General features: G+C 45.3%; 1 long non-coding RNA gene across 1 annotated transcript; it reads right to left on the reverse strand.

Moving 5' to 3' along the window:
• Positions 1-426: 426 nt before the first annotated feature.
• LOC132812350 (uncharacterized) lies at positions 427-17,343 on the reverse strand. Its single transcript, XR_009643601.1, has 2 exons — positions 17,253-17,343; positions 427-1,007 (listed from the first exon to the last, which is right to left on the reverse strand). It is a non-coding gene; the product is annotated as an uncharacterized LOC132812350 (long non-coding RNA).
• Between the last annotated feature and the right edge of the window lie 510 nt (positions 17,344-17,853).

A 17,853-nucleotide genomic window follows, 5' to 3' on the forward strand; every position in this document is an offset into this window, starting at 1 on the left:
CTTTGGCGGGTCGGTGTGGACGTGTTGGGCCGGAGGGCCTGTTTCCACACTGTAAGTAATCTAATCTAAAGTCGACACTGGGGCACCTTAGAAACGCTTTGAAACTCTCGCCTGCTGCCCAATAATAAAGCTACTTGTGTCTTTAGGATTTGTGGAACAAAATAGGCATCAACAATGAAGGATATGAGTGATCTTCAGAGTGTGGAGTACAGACTTACTGGAGTGGTTCACTGATGAAGAAAATGCAGTCACTGAATTGATTTGAAGAAATTGCTATTTTCTTTGAAGTAAACAAGCTAAATATATTGGTTGATTTTTTTTCTCTTTTTCACACCAAGTAATGAACAACGGTTTTGGCAGTTCATAAAGTTTTGCATATCGAGAACTTAGCTTTGGAAATGTTCACAACATCATTGAACATGCAGATTCACACTGGGTAGAGACTTTTATTTTCCTTTATTCATTCACAAGATGAGGGTGTCGCTGGCCCGGCAGCATTTCCTGCCCATCCCTAATTGCCCAGGGGGCAGGTAAGAGTCGACCACATTGTTGTGGGTCTGAAGTCACAATGTAGGCCAGACCAGGTAAGGATGGCAGCTTCCTTCCTGAAAGGGCATTAGTGATCCAGATGGGTTTTTCGGAAAATCGATTAATGGTCATCATGAGACTCTTAAATTCCCGAGTTTTTAAAAATTTAATTCAAATTCACCCATCTGCAGCAGTAGGCTTTGAACTCAGGTCTCCAGAAGTTTATCTGGGGCTTTGGACTAACTGTCCAGCGACAATATCACTCGGCCAATACTTCCCCACATCACTGCCCATCTGCACAGAGTAAACAGCGATTTTCTGGTACATCAGGACTGACATCAGGACTGGTTAATCACACATACATTTGCTGAATAATTGCAGGAGTTGGATGTTGATGGGCTATTGACATCCATCTATGAACCATGTGTATTCTGAGGTTTGTTTCTGATCATGATTGGAAACAGCATCGGTCTTGTTATCTTTTGGGGATAAAAACAGTTTCAATTAGCTTTCTGTTAAATACCTAGCAATAAAGTCGATCCCTAACTCTCAGGCAGATTAGTTTCCTTTGAAGAGCTCCTCATCTCCCCAACCTCCTCCATCCTCACCTCCAACAGGACAATAATCTCACAGAGTTTCTTTGTGACTATGAATGAGACAATCTGATCAGCTGCTTCTTTCCCTACTCCTATGTCAAGTTGGATCTTAAACTCCCCTTGCTGCAGTTGTGATCCTGCATCATTGTACAGTGTTGCTCGTATTTCATGTCTTGGACTGTCAGTGTTCATGATACTGCATGTAGCTTCTTGTACATCGGGTTTACAGTGCAAGAGTTTAGCTCTTGCCTTCCAACAACAGTAGAGTCGTACTCCAACAAAGCTTACAGAATCACGGCCCAGCATATTCCCCAACCTCCCTCCTTCCATCAAACCAGAGGATCAGCCCTCATTCAACTGAGAGAATTCAGGAGGGCATGGCAGTAACAGCAGCATGAATACCTACAAATGGGGTGTTCACCTGATGAAGTTACCAAACAGCATAAGCAGCAAGTGATAGACAGAGCGAAGCAATCCAGTAAACAACGGAACAGATCTAAGATCTGTAGTCCAGCCACAACCAGTTGTGATTGAAGACAAAGGACAGCTGGAGTCCTGAAGACAGTTCTCTCCAAGATATTAATCAACAAGAATGTCAGACTGGATTAATCATCATAAAACTGAAGTCCATTTGATATTAATATGTTTACAATCAGTGTTCAATTCACCACGTGTAGCTGAAGGTAAAGATAATCTTCAAGTGATTGTAACAGTGAAGATACCTGAATACTTATTCAGCAAATTAAAGCCTGTTGTGTTAGTAATAATTTTAAAGAGATATTAAAAGTAAGGTGATTTGAGTATAATGGAAGAAATTTATTGGTGGGTATCTGATAATTCTGTTTTAATGTGAAGTTAATTTAGGATTAGTTAACAAATACACACACGGTAGGGAATCCCAGTCCCATGGAGTGCACATCCAGTTCCATGTGGGAAAACCAGGACACTTCTTGTATCAGCAACAACCACAAGAACACAGAAGTGACACTGGAACACTAGTTTGACCAAGGCGAAAGTACTGCACTCACTCATTGTCCCCACATTCCAGGATTGATGTGATCACACCAGAGAGGGGACAGAGAAGATTGATCAGAATGTTTCTCTGATTGGAGAATTTCTGCTCTGAGGAAAGATTGGATAGGTTGGGGGGTGGGGGGTTTCCAAGGAAGATGAACTGAGATTAAATTGATGTGATAAAATGCTGAGGAATCCAGGTAGAATGGATAGGAAGCAGCTATTCATTAACAGAGCCATCAGGAACTAGAAGTTTTAGATTGAAGATAATTCTCAGAAAAAAAGGGGAAAGGAGAATGTATTTCCCACAGAAATGGTGGAGAGCAGGATCTCACTGATGGGGTGACAGAGGCAGTTACCAGCATTACATTTGAATAAAAGTACGTGGATGGAACTGAAATGTTGGAACGTGCAGGGCGATGGACTAAGTTCTGCAGAATGGGATAAATGTGATTTATTTGACATTTCTCCAGAATATTAAACTCCAGTCCAATTTGAGAAGTTAAACATCACGAAACATACTTTAGCAGGACTTATACAGTTAATAGTAAGTTCCTAGGGAGTGCTGCTAAACAAAGAGTCCTTGGAGTGCAGGTTCATAGTTCCTTGAAAGTAGAGTAGCATGTAGATAGAATAGTGAAGGGCGGCAGTTTGTCTGCTTGCCTTTATTGGTCACAGCATTGAGAGGTCATACTGAGGCTGTACAGGACATTGATTCGGCAACTTTTGTAATATTCCATGCAATTCTGGTCTCCTTCCGATTAGATGGATGTTCTCAAACTTGAAAGGGGTCAGAAAATAATTATAGGATGTTGCCAGGTTTGGATAGGCTGCTTTCCTTGGAGCATCAGAGGCTGAACGGTGACCTGAAAGAGATTTTTAAAATCAGGCCGGGCATGGATAGGATAAATAGAGAAGATATTTTCCCTGCAGTGGGGGAGTACGAAACTAGGGGACTGGGAGGGGGTGGGCGGAGGGACAGAGAGGGTGGGTGGATCGAGAGTGGTGGGACAGAAATGGGTGAGGACAGAAAGTGGGCTGAGAGGGGAGGGGAACAGATGGGGGGAACAGAGGGGGTGACTGACGGTTGGGGGGGGCGACCAACAGAGAGGGGGAACAGACCAAGCGGGGTGCAACCGACGGAGGGAGGGGAGGGAAAAGATGGGTGTGCAACCGACGGGGGAGCGACTGACAGAGAGGGGGAAAAGACTGAGGGCGCGACAGACTGACAGATAGGGGGACAGATGATCGGGGGTGGGGAGAGAGGGGCGACAGGGATGGCGGTGACCAAGACAGGGCTGACCAATAGAGAGGGGGGAACAGACAGAGTGGGAGGAGACGGAGGAACACAGAGGGGGAAGATGGAGAGTTATTTTTTAGATCTACAACTCAACCCTTTTCCTGTTTTCTCCTCCTCAGCTTAATTCCATCTGAAGGTCACAGAACAACTGCATAGTTTCTGTAGAGTTTCAGGGAGATCAGGTGCTGAACATGGCATTTGTAACATGCTGATCAATAAATGGACTCTGGTTCGACTCCACTGTCTGTGTGGTGTTTGCACATTCTCCCTGTGTGTCTGCGTGGGCTTCCTCTGGGTGCTCTTAATTCCCTCCCACAAATCCAAAGACGTGCAGGTTAGCTGGATTAGCTTTGGGTAATGGTAGGTTACAGAGTTAGGGTGGAATGCTGTTCCGATGGTTGGTATGGGCCGAAAGGCCTGCTACCACACTGTAGGGATTCTGTCACTGAGTATAGGGGTTAGGAGGTCACGTTGTGGCTGAGTAGGGCACTGGTCAGGCCACTGTTAGAATACTGCATTCAATTGCAGTCTCCCTGATTTCAGAAAGATGTTACCAGAATAGGACTCAACCTCTTAATGACAAGTTCTTGGGAAGTGTTAACAAACAAACAGACCGTGCAGTGTAGGTTGATAGTTTCTTGAAAGGTGTGGTTGAAGGTAGACAGGTCGGTGAAGGTGGTGTGCGGTATGCTAGCTGTTATTGGGCAGTGCATTGAGTATAGGAGTTGGGAGATTATGTTTCGGTTGCACAGTTTATTGGCTCGGCCACTTTTGGAATGTCCACTGCTTTGAATTCCAGTCTCCCTGCTATAGGAAAGATGTTGGGAAATTGGCAAGAGTTCAGTAAGGTTTTACCAGGGTGTTGCCAGTATTGGAATATTTGAACCATAGGGAGAGGCTGAATAGGCTGAGGCTATTTCCCTGAATCACTGGACACTTTAGGTGGCTTTATCGAACTTTATAAAATTATGAGGAGCAGTGATCGGGTGACTAGTCATGGTTTATTTTTTCCCAGGGCAGGGGAGTCCAAACGAATAATGTGAAGTTTTTTGGAATGACAAATTCTAGAGGAGAGGGACAAAGTTTAAAGGATATGAAAACCAAAACAACTGCAGATGCTGTAAACCAGGAAGAGAATCAGAAGTTTCTAGAAAAGCTCAGCAGGTCTAGCAGCATCTGTGAAAAGAAATTAGAGTTAACATTTCTGAGGAAGGGTGCCCAGACCGGAAACTTTAACTGATTTTTCTTCACAGATGCTGTATGACCTGCTAAGCGTTTCCAACAACATCTGAGCAAGTTTAAAGGGAGTTGTGTCTGACAAGTGTCTTGTGCAGATGTCGATAAATGACTATAATGTATTCTCCTGGGAGATGGGAAAAGCAGAAACAATCACAGTTTAAGAGGCATTTGGACAGACACATAAGCAGGCATAGGTTATCAGGGATATGGATCATGTTACAGGCAGATGGAATTAGTTTGGAATGGCATCATGATCTACGCAGACACGGTGGGCTGATTACTCTGGTGCTGTAACTGTTATGTTTTCCAGGGGATAGAATGGTTTTTGAAGAAGTAACAAAAATGATTGATGAGAGCAGCCTGGTCGACATGATCAACGTGGACTTTAGTAAGGCGTTCAGCAAGCTTTCTCATGGGAGACTGGTTAGCAAGGTTAGATCTCATGGAATAAAGCGGAAACCAGCTATTTGAGTACAGACCAGGCTCAAAAGTAGAAGATAGAGAGTGGTGGCGGAGGGATGCTTTTCCGACTGGAGGCCTGTGGAGTGTCTCAAGGATTGGTTCTGTATCCACTATTTTTCATCATTTATATCAATGATTTGGATGTAAACATAGGAGGTATTAGTAATTCTGCAGATGACGCCAAAACTGGAGGTTTAGTGGACAGTGAAAAAGATGACCAAGGCTGCAATGTTTCCTGCAGGTGTCACCATTTCAGATGCTGCCCGTCCTGCTGGGGATCTCCAGCACTTCTTGGTTTTGTTGCAGATTTCCAGCATTTTGCTGAAGCACATGGAGACAGAGAGCTGTACAGCTCCAGATTTTGTTGACTCTGCAGGACTGATGGATGACGAGGGACTCAATCCTCGTTTAATCCTCCTTTCCTTTGGTTTTCGGAGTCGCTGACTACATCACTAATATTCTACGTCCCACTCCCTGACCTGAATCTGACCCATCTAACCCGACACTTCAGATCCCATCCCCCTGCCAGACTAGTTAATACCTCACCAATGGAACTGGCAATAGCGCTCCCCCCATCCCCACCCTCCAGGAGATTTGACCCAGCTCTGCACAGGGGTAACCAGTCAGGCTGGTACAGGTCCCAATTCCTTAAGAATCTAAGCCCTTCCATGGTACACCATTTCTCCAGCCACACATCCAGCTGATCTACCCTCTTATTCCTGCTCTCACTAGCATATGGCACTGGGAGCAAGTCTGACATCATTACATTTCAGGAGCTGCATTATAATGTGTCCCTGCTCTCCCAATATCCAGCTTTCAACCACTCATCCCTTTATTTCATTATGTCATTGGTATCAGGGTGTTGTACAACCACAGGCTGTTTACCCTCCAGCTCCAGAATATCCTGTAGCTGCACCATGATATCGCGGATCCTATCACCAGGGAGATAACATACCATCCTGGATTCATGGCTGTGGCCATAGAAGTGCCTGTCTGTAACCCTGACTGTTGAATCCCCTGTCACTCTCTTTCTTCCCGTTCTGGGCAGCAGAGCTATCGACAGTGTCATGAACCTGGTTGTTGCTGATTTCCCCTGAGACCGACACACACACACGAATCCCAAGCAGTATACATTATCTGTTTGGGAAGGGAATAACCACTGGGAACTCCTGCACTTCCTTCCTGAGCCTTTTACTTGATCTGATGGTCCCCCATTCCCTTTCTGCCTGTGTAACCCTCACCTGCAGTGTGACTAACTCACTGAACATGCTGTCCATAACATTCTCAGTATTGCAGATGCTCCACAGTGAGTCCACTCACAGCTCCAGGTCTGAAAAGCAGTTTCCCAGTAGCTGCTGATGGGCACATTTCCTGCACACACAGCTGTCAGGGACACTGGAAACATCCCTAATTTTCCCACATTGTACAAGAGGAGCACACCATGGGTCTGAGGTCTCCTGTCACACAGGCTCTCTAGATTCAGCTAGTTACTCCCATTTAGAGAATTTATATGACCAAGCAATCTTCCTCCCCTTCAAACATTGTAATAAAAATCCTGTATTCTTTACTTAAGCTGATATGTTATACCTTAAAAATGGTTACAAAATCTCCACAGGTATCGCTTACAAACTGGCTGTTCCCTTTGGGACCATGTGAATTTCTGAATGGGCTGAAACAAAACGGAGTTTCAGCTTCACCTTCTCCCTGTCCCACCTCGCTCTGTTTACACCCAACTCCAAAATACTCTCATTGAGCCAAGCAGCCCTCACAGTGCAGCCCTGTCATTGTCATTGTCTGCTCACCCCTACACTGCCCTCAGCCTCCTGTACTGTTCCAATACATCTCAATGGGAGCTCAGGGACAGCACCTCATCTTTCAATTCAATCCTTTGTAACCCCAGAGTCAACATGGACCTCAGCAGTTTCTGGGTGAACAGACAGTTTGAATCTGGAACATTCCACCTAAAAAGGTACTGGAATTTGACTTCATAAAGAGTTGCAGGGAATTGAAAATAAGGAGTTTACAGGTGAGCATCATGAAGTGGGTGATTGGGACTAAATCTGACACTCCCTACAAAGAGACAAAGTGCAATCTGGACAAATCTGTGCTCCCTCTCAGACCAAAGCAGACCCTGAGCTTCCAGTTGCCTGCCACTTTAACACACGAGCCTGTTCCCTGGCCAACATCTGTCTCATTCTTAATGCAGTGTTCCAGGGAAGCTTGATGCCGAACACTCCAGAACACACCAAATGGCCCTGTATTTCAAGGACGGCAATTTCCCCTCCCATGTGGTCAACAATACCCTTCAGTGTATCTCCACCACTTCCTGCACCTCTGCCCTTGAACCCCACCTCTCCAACCGCAGCAAGGATAGAACCCCCAAGTCCTCAATTTTCAATCAGATACAACACATCATCCTCTGCCATTTCCACCACCGACAATCAGATCCCACCAACAGATATCTTTCCCTCCACACCCCTTTCAGCATTCCTCGAGACCATTCCCGTGACTTCCACATTAGATCCATGCTCCCCACCAACCCACCCTCCACTTCCAACACCTTTGCCTGCCATTGCAAGAGGTGTAAAACCTGTGCCCACACCTTCCCCTCACCTCCATCCAAGACACCAGAGGTCCCTTCCACATCCAGCAGAGATTGTCCTGTACATTGAATAACCTCATCTATTGTTTTCATTGCTTTCTACAACGGGGAGACAGGACGCTAACTTGCAGAATGTTTCAGGGAACTTTTCTGGGAGACATACACCAACCAACCCCACTGTTCTGTGGCTAACCATTTCAACTCCCCCTCCCACTCTGCCAAGAACATGCATGTCCTGGGCCACCTCCACCACAAAATCCTAGCTACATGACTCCTGGAGGAAGAAAACCTCATCTTCTATCTTGGGACCCTTTAACCACTGAATCAATGTTTCGTCATTTCCTCTCCCCCACCTTATCCCAGATCCAGCCCTCCAACTCAGCACCACCCTCTTGAACAGTCCCACCTGTCCATCTTCTTTCGCAATTACCCACTCCACCCTCTCAACATTACCCTCCACCAGCATCTTCCTATCGCCTTCCCAGCTACCTTCCCGCCAGCCCCACACAAATGCTATTATCTGTCAGTCCTCTTCCCCACTCTCACATCCCTGCTGAAGGGCTTAGGCCCAATATGTCAATTCTCCTGCTCCTTGGATACTGTCTGACCTGCTGTGCTTCTCCTGCGCCAAACTTTAACATAAGCTGGAAGAACAACACCTCATTTTGTACTTGGGGACCCTTCAGGCCTCTGACCTTAAAATGGAACTCATTAATTTTAGGTCCTAAGTCTCCCATGTCCTCGCACCATAGTCCCCCACCCCACACACCAGGCCTTGTTATTACATCGCCTGCCATTACACATTACCTATGGTTAGTCACTAACAATCTCCATTAACATCTATTCACCCTCCCCCAGCCAGATCATTATCCATTCCTTTGTCCAATTGCTCCTGTATCTCATTTTGGACTATATCACCACCTATCACATTTACTCCTTAACCCCTACCTTCTGCATATAAACTGACATTTTTTCTCAGTCACATCAGTTCTGAGGAAGGGTCAGCGGATCCAAAATATTAACTCTGATTTCTCTTCACAGATGCTGCCAGACCTGCTGAGCTATTCCAGTATCTTCTAGCTGTTGTTTCTGATTTAAGCATCCACAGTTCTTTTGGTTTTCATTTACTGGGAGTTTCTAATTCAGGTCTAGCAGCCTACATCATGAGTTTATAAACCCTCCCAGTCCACACTAACTCCATTTCTCTCCCACTCCCTTCACACTCACTGGGTCTCTTCCCAACCCCTGCCCAGTGACACTGCACCTGCACAGCTCATGGTCACATGCTGGCCTGTTGGCAACACCCCTCATTCACTCCCATTGGCTGGAGGATTACACCTAGTCTCCTAATGGTCTGAAGCTGCCGTCAATCAGCCAGGCCCCATTGTGACATGAGTGGTGGGACCCTCCCAGGAGTGTGGGAGGCTGAGGGGTAACCTCAGAGGTTTATAAAATCATGGGAGGCATTGATGGGATAAATAGATAGATGAGGCACAGAGGAGTTTGACTGAAGGGTCTGTTTCCGTGCTGTGTATGTCTGTGGCTCTGCCCTGGGATGAGCTTCATCACTCACAGTGAATGGGGCTGAATCAATGTCCTGTAGAGCTGCAAAACAATGTCCCAACTCCAATACTCAATGCACTGACCAAGTACACCAAACGCCTCCTTCACTATCCTGCCTATCCAAGATTCCACTTTCAAAGAACTATGAACCTGTACCTCAAGTCTCTTTGTTCAACAACACTCCCCAGGACCTTCCCATTAAATGTATAAGTCCTGCCCTGATTTGTTTTTCCAAAATGCAGCACCTCACATTTATCTGAATTCACTCCATCTGCCACTCCCCAGCCCATTTGATTGAAGTCCCATTTTACTCTGAGGTAACCTTCTTCCCGATCCAATTTGGTGCCTGTGTAAAGTCACTGACCATAGCTCCTATTTTCACATAGTCATCATTGATATAAATGATGAAAAGCAGTGAACCCTGCACCGATCCTTACACCATATTGCTCATCACAGGCTTCCAGTCCGAAGGCAACCCTTCACCACTATCCTCTGTCTCCAACCTTACAGCCAATTTTATATCCAAATAGCTAGTCCTTCCACCTTGAATGTCTTTCTGAAGTCCAAGTTAGTGATTTCCATGCACAAAGCCATGCTGACTGTCCCTAATCATTTCTTACCTTTCCAATTACATCTAAATCCTATCCCGGAGAAGCCCTTCCAACAACTTGCCTGACTCCAGGCTCACCAGTGTATTGTTCCCTGGCCTTTCCTCATCACCTTTCTCAAATAATGGCACCTGTCTTCCAGCACCTCGGTGATACAAATATCTCAGCGAGGGACCCAACTATCACTTCCCTAGCTTCCCACAAAGTTCGGGGATTCACCTGATCATGTATCAGGGATTTATCAATCTTGATGCATTATACAAGTTCCAGAGACTCTGAACGAATATGGACACTTGTCAAGTTATCCCTATTTATTTCTCCAAACTCTCTCACTTCCATATCCTCCTTCAGTAAAAGCAGACATGAAATACGCAGATAATATCTCTCCTGCCTCCTGCAGATCCATAGACCGCCTTGTTGATTTTTCAGGGTCCCTATTCTCTGCCTGGTTACTCTTTTGTCCTTAGTGTATTTCTAGAATCTCTTTGGATTTTCCCCAAACTCATTTCACAAAGTTCTCGTTCCCTTTTTTGCCCTCTTAGTTTCCCTCGAGTATACTCCTACTGCCCCTATACTCCTCCAGGTATTCACCCAAACCCAGCTGTCTGTACCTGCCATATCCCTCCTTCATTTTCTTGACCAGAGCCACAATTCCTCTTGACAGGCAGCATTCCTTACACCTCCCAGTCTTGGCCTTAACAGGAACATACAGTCTATATACTCATTGTCTCAGGCCTATGGAGGCAATGGCAGATGAAGACAGAGAAACAATCAATCATTCTCGGTAAAGAGGCAGTGCTGGGAAAGATACCAGCCGAAAGGTAGATGGGTCTCCTGGCCGTGATGGAATGCATCCCCGGGGACTGTAAGGAATGGCAGTGGGTAAATAGCAAATACACTCGTGATAATTCACTAAATTTGGTGACTCTGGGACGGTTCTAACAGATTGGAAAGCTGCAAATGTGATGCCAATATTTTAAAATGGACGTATTAGCATAACTTCTGTAGTGGGGGAAATGTCTGATCTCTCACGAAAGAAATAGTGAGCTATGTGGATAGAAATTGTCTCATCGAGCAGACACAGCATGGATTCATGAAAAGTGGACGACACTAAGATGAGTGGTAGAGCAATGTGTGCAGAGGCCACTGTCAGTCTGCACAGGGATACAGATAGGTTAATTGAGTGGTTAAGGGTCTGGCAGATGGAGGACAATGTTGGGATATGTGAGGTCATCCATTTTGGTCGGACTAACAACAAACTGGATGATGAAATGGTGAAAACATGCAGCAGGCTGCTGTGCAGAGGGAGCTGGGTGTCCTTGTGCATGAATCACAGGAAGTTGGTTTGCAGGTACAACAGGTAATTAAGGCAGTGAAGGGAATATTGTCCTTCATTGCTAGAGGGATGGTTATGCTGCAGCTATACAGGGGGCTAGTGAGGCCACACCTGGAGTACTGTGTACAGGTTTTCGTCCCCTACTTCAGGAAGGATGTAATGGCGCTGGAGGGGGTGCAGAGCAGGGTCACTAGTTTGAGTCTGGAGTTGAAAGGGTTGCCTTCTGAGCAGAGATTGACAAAACTGGCATGATCCTCATTGGAATTTAGAATAATGGGAGATTGTATAGGAAAAATATAAAATTATGAAGGGAGTAGATAAGATAGAAGCAGGGAGGTCATTTCCACTGTGGACTGGACAAACTATGGTGCATAGCGACAAAATAAGGGGGTATCAGATTTAGGACTGAGTTCAGGAGAAACTTCTTCAGCTAAAGGGTTGTGAATCTGTGGAATTCCCAGCTGATTGAAACAGTTGAGACTTTCATCTTGAATGTCTTTAGGTCAAAATGTAGATTTACGAACAGGAAAGGAATTAAAGGTTATGGGAGAGAGCAGTAAAGTGGAGCTGAGATCAGCCCTGATCTTATTGAATGGCAGAGCAGGCTGGAGGGGCCAGATGGCCTCCTCCTGCTCATATTCCTTATGTTACGTTCCCACTTTTCAGCCGTCCCTTTACCTGGGAATAGCAAAGAAGTATTGAAAGATTTTATCTTGTTCAATCACAATGCACCTTTATCCAATTTAGAACAGCAACTTTTAGATCTGGTCTATTCTTTTTTGGAACTATTTTAAAACTATTATAATTATCAGAGAATCCAGACAGTGGGGAAGCAGGTCATTCAGCCCATCACATCCGCACTGACCCTCAGAGACTCCCACCCTACCCATGTAATGTTGCCTTTCCCATGGATAATCCACCCAACCTGCACATCCCTGAACACTGTGGGTAATTCAGCCTGGATAATCCACCTAACCTGCACATCCCTGAACACTGTGGGTAATTCAGCCTGGATAATCCACCTAACCTGCACATCCCTGAACACTGTGGGTAATTCAGCCTGGATAATCCACCTAACCTGCACATCCCTGAACACTGTGGGTAATTCAGCCTGGATAATCCACCCAACCTGCACATCCCTGAACACTGTGGGTAATTCAGCCTGGATAATCCACCTAACCTGCACATCTTTACATAGTGGGAGGAAACCAGAGCAATCAGATGAAACACACGCAGATATTAACAATAAGGTGATCAATCCTTTCTTATTTCCCAGTTCCATCCAAATAATTTCACTGAACTTACTCCCATGAATATCGTCCCCAAGCACAACTCTAATGCTATCCTTAACCAAAAACACCACTCGTCCTCCTCTCTTGTCCCCCTTTCTATCCTTCCTATAGCATCTATACCCTGGAACATACAGCTGCCAGTCACATCCATCCCTGAGTCATATTTCTATAATACCGATGATATCCCAGTCCCATGTTCAAACCATAACCTGATCGCATCTGCCTTCCCTGTCAGGCCTCTTGCATTGAAGTAAATGCAGTGTAACTGCTCGGTTCTACCGCGTTCTGCCTTGACTGTTTGATTTCTGAACTGTACCCAGCCTCAGACTTACCTCCTTTCTCACTATCTCTTTAGGTTTACCCCCACTCCCTCACTGGTTTAATGCCTCCTGAGTAGTACTAGCAAATCTCCCTGCCTGGATATTAGTCACCTTCCAATTCAGGGACAACCCATCCTTCTTATTCAAGTCACTTCTACTCCAGAGGAGAATTCAATGACCAAAAGATGTGAATCCTTCTGCCCTACACCAGATCTTTAGCCAATCATTCATCTCCTCCATCCTGCTATTCCTACTCTCACTAGCATGTAGCATTGGGAGTAATTCAGATATTACGACCGAGTATCTACTTTTTTATATTCCAGGCTAATTTGCTATATTCTCTCATCAGGACCTATCTTTTTCTCTTCCTGTGTCATTGGTACCAATGTCCAATGACCTCCCACTGGTTATTCTACCCTTTAAAGAATATTCTGCCACCAATCTTTTCTGAACCTTTCAAGTTCCACAACATCCTTCTGATAGGTGGAGAACAGAATTGCACTCAATATTGTAAGAGTGGCCAAACCAATGTCCTGTACAGCCACAACATGACTGCCCAACTCCTGTACTCACTGCTCTGACCAATAATGTAAATCATACCAATCACCTTCACTATCCTATCCACCTGCGACTCTACTTTCAAGGAATTATGAACCTGCACTGTAAGGAAACTTTGCTCAGTAACACTCCCTCGGACCTGACCATTAAGTCTATCAGTCCTGCTAGGCTTTGCTTTTCCAAAAAGCAGCACCTCACATTTATCTAAATTAAACTCCATCTGCCACTCCTCAGCCCATTTCCCCATCTGATCAAGATCCCATTGAATCCTGAGGTACCCTTCTTCACTGCCCACGACACCTCCAATTTTGGTGTCACCTGGAAACTTACTAACAATCCCTCCTATGTTCACATCCAAATCATTTATGTAAATGATGAGAAGTAGTGGACCCAGCACCGATCCTTGTGGCACTCCAGTGGTCACAGTCCTCCAGTCCGAAAAACAACCTTCTACCACCACCCTCTGTCTTCTACCTTTGAGGCAGTTCTATATTCCAAATGGCTAGTTCTCCTGGTATGGTGAGATCTCATCTTGCTAACTAGTCTTCCATGGCGAACCTTGTCGAACGCCTTACTGAAGTCCATAAAGATCCCATGTACCGCTCTGCCCTCAAAAATCCACTTTCTTACTTCTTCATAAAACAGCTCAGTCAAGTAAGAGACATGATTTCCCACACATAAAACCATGCTGACTATCCCTAATCAGTCCTTGCTTTTCCAAATACATGCAAATCCAGTCCCTCAGGGTTCCCTCCAACAACTTGTCTGGCACCAACTTCAGGCTCACAGGTCTGTAGTTCCCGGGCTTGTCCAAACCGCCTTCATTAAACAGTATCATCATATTAACCAACCCCCAGTCTTCTGGCACCTCAGCTGTGACTATCGCTGATACAAAAATCTCAGCAAGGGGCCCAGCAATCACTTCCCTAGCTTCCTACAGAATTTTAGGACACACCTGATGAAATCCTGGGCATTTATCCACCTTTCTGCGTTCCAAGACATCCAGTACCACCTTCGCTGTAATATGGACATTTTTCAAGGTGTCACCATCGATTTCCAACATTCTATATCTTCCATATCCTTCTCCACAGTAAATGCTGATGCATAATACTTGTTTAGTATCCCCTCCCCACCCCATCGCCTGCAGATCCACACACAGGCTGCCTTGCTGATCCTTGAGGAGCCCTATTCTGTCTCTAGTAACCCATTTGCTCTTAATGTATTTATAAAAACCCTTTGGATTGTCCTTACCCTATTCGCCAAAACTGTGTCCTGTCCCCTTTTTGCCTTACTGATTTTCCTCTTAAGTATACTTCTATTGCCTTTATTCTAGAAGGATGTTCTGGATTGGAATAAATGCCAAATATTTCATCTCGATAAAAGGGCAGGACTTACACTGATTAAAAGTCGGGCCTTGCATAGTGATATAGAACAAAGAGACCTCGGGGTTCAGATCTTTGCAGTTTATGTCACATGTAGACAGGGTTGTTCAGAAGATGTATAGCACACTTGCCTTCATTGCTCACACCTTTGAGTATAGGAGTTGGGACATTACATTGAGGTTGTACAGGATGTTGGTGAGGCCTTTTCTGGAATACTGTGCTCAGTTCAGGTTGTGCTGTTATAGGACTGATGTTATTAAGTCGGAGAGGGTTCAGAAGAGATTTACCAGGATGTTGATGGGAATGGATGCTTTCGGTTATAAGGACAGGCTAGGTAGGCTGGGACCTCTTTCACTGGGGTGTAGGAGGCTGAGGGGTGACCTTATTGGAGGTTTATAAAATCCTGAAAAGTATAGGTAATGTGAACAGCAGGTGCCCTTCCCAGGAGGGGGCGCGATTCAAGAGTGGGTGAGAAAAGGAAGACCCTAAAAAGACGTTCCGGATTTTACTTTTTGTTTTTGTACAGAGAGTGATTCACATGTGGAATAAACTAGCAGTGGACGTGATAGCTGTGAATACAATTACAATTTAAGGGTGGCACAGTGGCTCAATGGTTAGCACTGCTGCCAGGGACACAGGTTCAATTCCTGCATTGGGTGGCTGTCCATGCGGAGTTTGGATACGCTTCCCCGTGTCAGCGTGAGTTCCTCCAGGTGCTCCCGTTTCTTCCCACAAGCCACAGATGTACAGGGTAGGTGAACTGGCAGTCCTCAATTGCCCATAGTTTTCAGGGATGATTGGGTTTAGTGAATTAGTAAGGGGTAAATGTAGAGTAAAACGGTAGGGGAATGGGATTCTAAGAGGAAAAAGCATTTGGACCTGTATATCGATAGGGAATGCTTGGATGGATTTGGACTAAGTGGAGGTAAATGCGATTAGTTCAGTTCGAATTTATGGTTGACACGGACTGGTTGGAACACAGGGTGTGTGTCAGTGCTGTATAACGTTCTGACTCAATCGCTCGTTATCTCTGTAAATTCCTCTATGCTCAGAACTCTCCGTCAATGTCACCTCATCCAGTCTTACAACTCTTCCTTATCTCGATAATTCCTCTCCAGCCTCAAAACTCAAAAAACTCTATCAGAAATATCTCTATCTCTGTAACATCCTCAATCCTCAGAATCCTCTCCAACTTTCATCTCCTCCAGCTTCATTACTCTCCCTATCTCTAATCCCCTCCAGTCTCTCAAAGCTCTGCTATATGTGCCTTTTTTATTTCCAGCCTTCAGGATTCCCAATGTTTATTTCTCACTTGATGACGGCCCTTTCCGATTCTGTGCTGAGCTTCTGAATTCTTCCTTAAACGTCTCAATCTCCTTTTCCTCCCAAAACATCGGCCAATCATCTGTCATCTACTCTAGTATCACCCTTTCTGACCTGAAGTCCAATGGAGCCTGTCATATTCCTATAATAAACATCTCAGCGGTCTACAGAACAGAAAAAGGCTCTGGTAGTACATCGGGTCTGTGACAAAGAAAACTACCACCTAACTGTCCTCATCTATTTTCCAATAATTGTGGAAAAGTCTCATCTATCATGGCATTGCAAGTGCACACTAAATACATCTCAAATGCTACCGGGATTTCTGTGTCTCCCACCCTTACAGACAGTGAGGTTCAATGCAACTGTTGCTCGATGATGACATCACCCACAGGAACACAGAGCAGCTGGGTCTGTGCAAACCAGAGATCACCCACACATTGGGAAGGATGGCAGGGTCCCTGAGAGGGGGGCACAGGAGATTTACCAGGATGGTACAAGGAATGGGGGATTTTAGTTGCAGAGACATGGGTGTTGTTAATACATATCAAGAATATCCATCTACAATAGATGGACTCTTGTTCTCAACCTCTCCCCTTGCCTGGGCTGTGGTAACCTTCAGGTTAAACCCACCACCAGACATTTCTCCCTAATGAGACAGCAGCCCTATGGTCTGGGAGGACAATGCTGCCTTTCCCTTTTACACAGTGATGTCACTGTACCCCGGGGGTGGGGAGAGGGAATGCTGAAGGTGGGGGATGGGACACCACTCAGGCACAGTGCTTTGTCCTGGAGGATGTTCACTTTAATATTGTTGGGGGCTGCACTGATGCAGGCAAGTGGAGAATGTTCCAACACAATCCTGATGTGTGCCTTATAGGGAGCAAACCGACATTGGGGAATCAGGGGTTTGGGGAAACAGGTTGTTCTCCTTGTAGCAGAGGAAATTGTGGGTGCCCTGTGACAGAGGGGTTTACAGATTTAGAATAATCCACCTTACACTCATGAGTTCATCAGAAAAGGATTACAGGACACATATTGAAGACTTGGGGGAGATCTACTGAGAGTGTGGGGTGATTCAAAAGAGGACATTTATGCAGCAAATGGGAATGAGCTGGAATACAATACTCACACACAATGTGAATATCCAGTTCCTGATGAATTGAGTAATTTTGTCACAGTTTGGCGTTACAATTACTGAGATTCCCATCTGAATGTCCACCTGTAATACACGTTTATAAAACTGTCACTGTCAGTTCATTTAAGAAACTCTCACCACCCCCTCCTCCTGGCCCAGGATGGCTGGACACATTACCCCTTGTGGGGGTCAGCAGTTAGTTCAGGGGGAAATCTGTATGGGTTTCTGTGAGTTTCCACACTGGGTCTTCATGTGACTGAACAGGGCAAATCTTTGACACATGGGACACAATGTTTCAAGAGTCAGTGCGATGTGGAGAGCAGGATGTGCTTCCTTTTCTTTCCTTCCGTGCTGCTGCTGTGCCTCATCAATTAGACAGGGGGGGTGAAAGGCTCATGCAGCTCGATGGGCAAGTTGTCTCCATTCTGACCCATGAGCAGCAAGCTCCTCCCAATGATTCCAAAGAGTCTCTCTGAAAAGGTAACAACTGCTTCCCACTGCCCAGTGTTCCCAGGAAATGTTTAGAAGAATGAGCGGGGAAATCTCTGAGAAAAGGCAGAACGGTAAAGTTCCAAAAGGATTACAAACAGTTTAC

The sequence above is a fragment of the Hemiscyllium ocellatum genome, unplaced genomic scaffold, assembly GCF_020745735.1.
Source record: "Hemiscyllium ocellatum isolate sHemOce1 unplaced genomic scaffold, sHemOce1.pat.X.cur. scaffold_2677_pat_ctg1, whole genome shotgun sequence".
NCBI lineage: Eukaryota > Metazoa > Chordata > Chondrichthyes > Orectolobiformes > Hemiscylliidae > Hemiscyllium > Hemiscyllium ocellatum.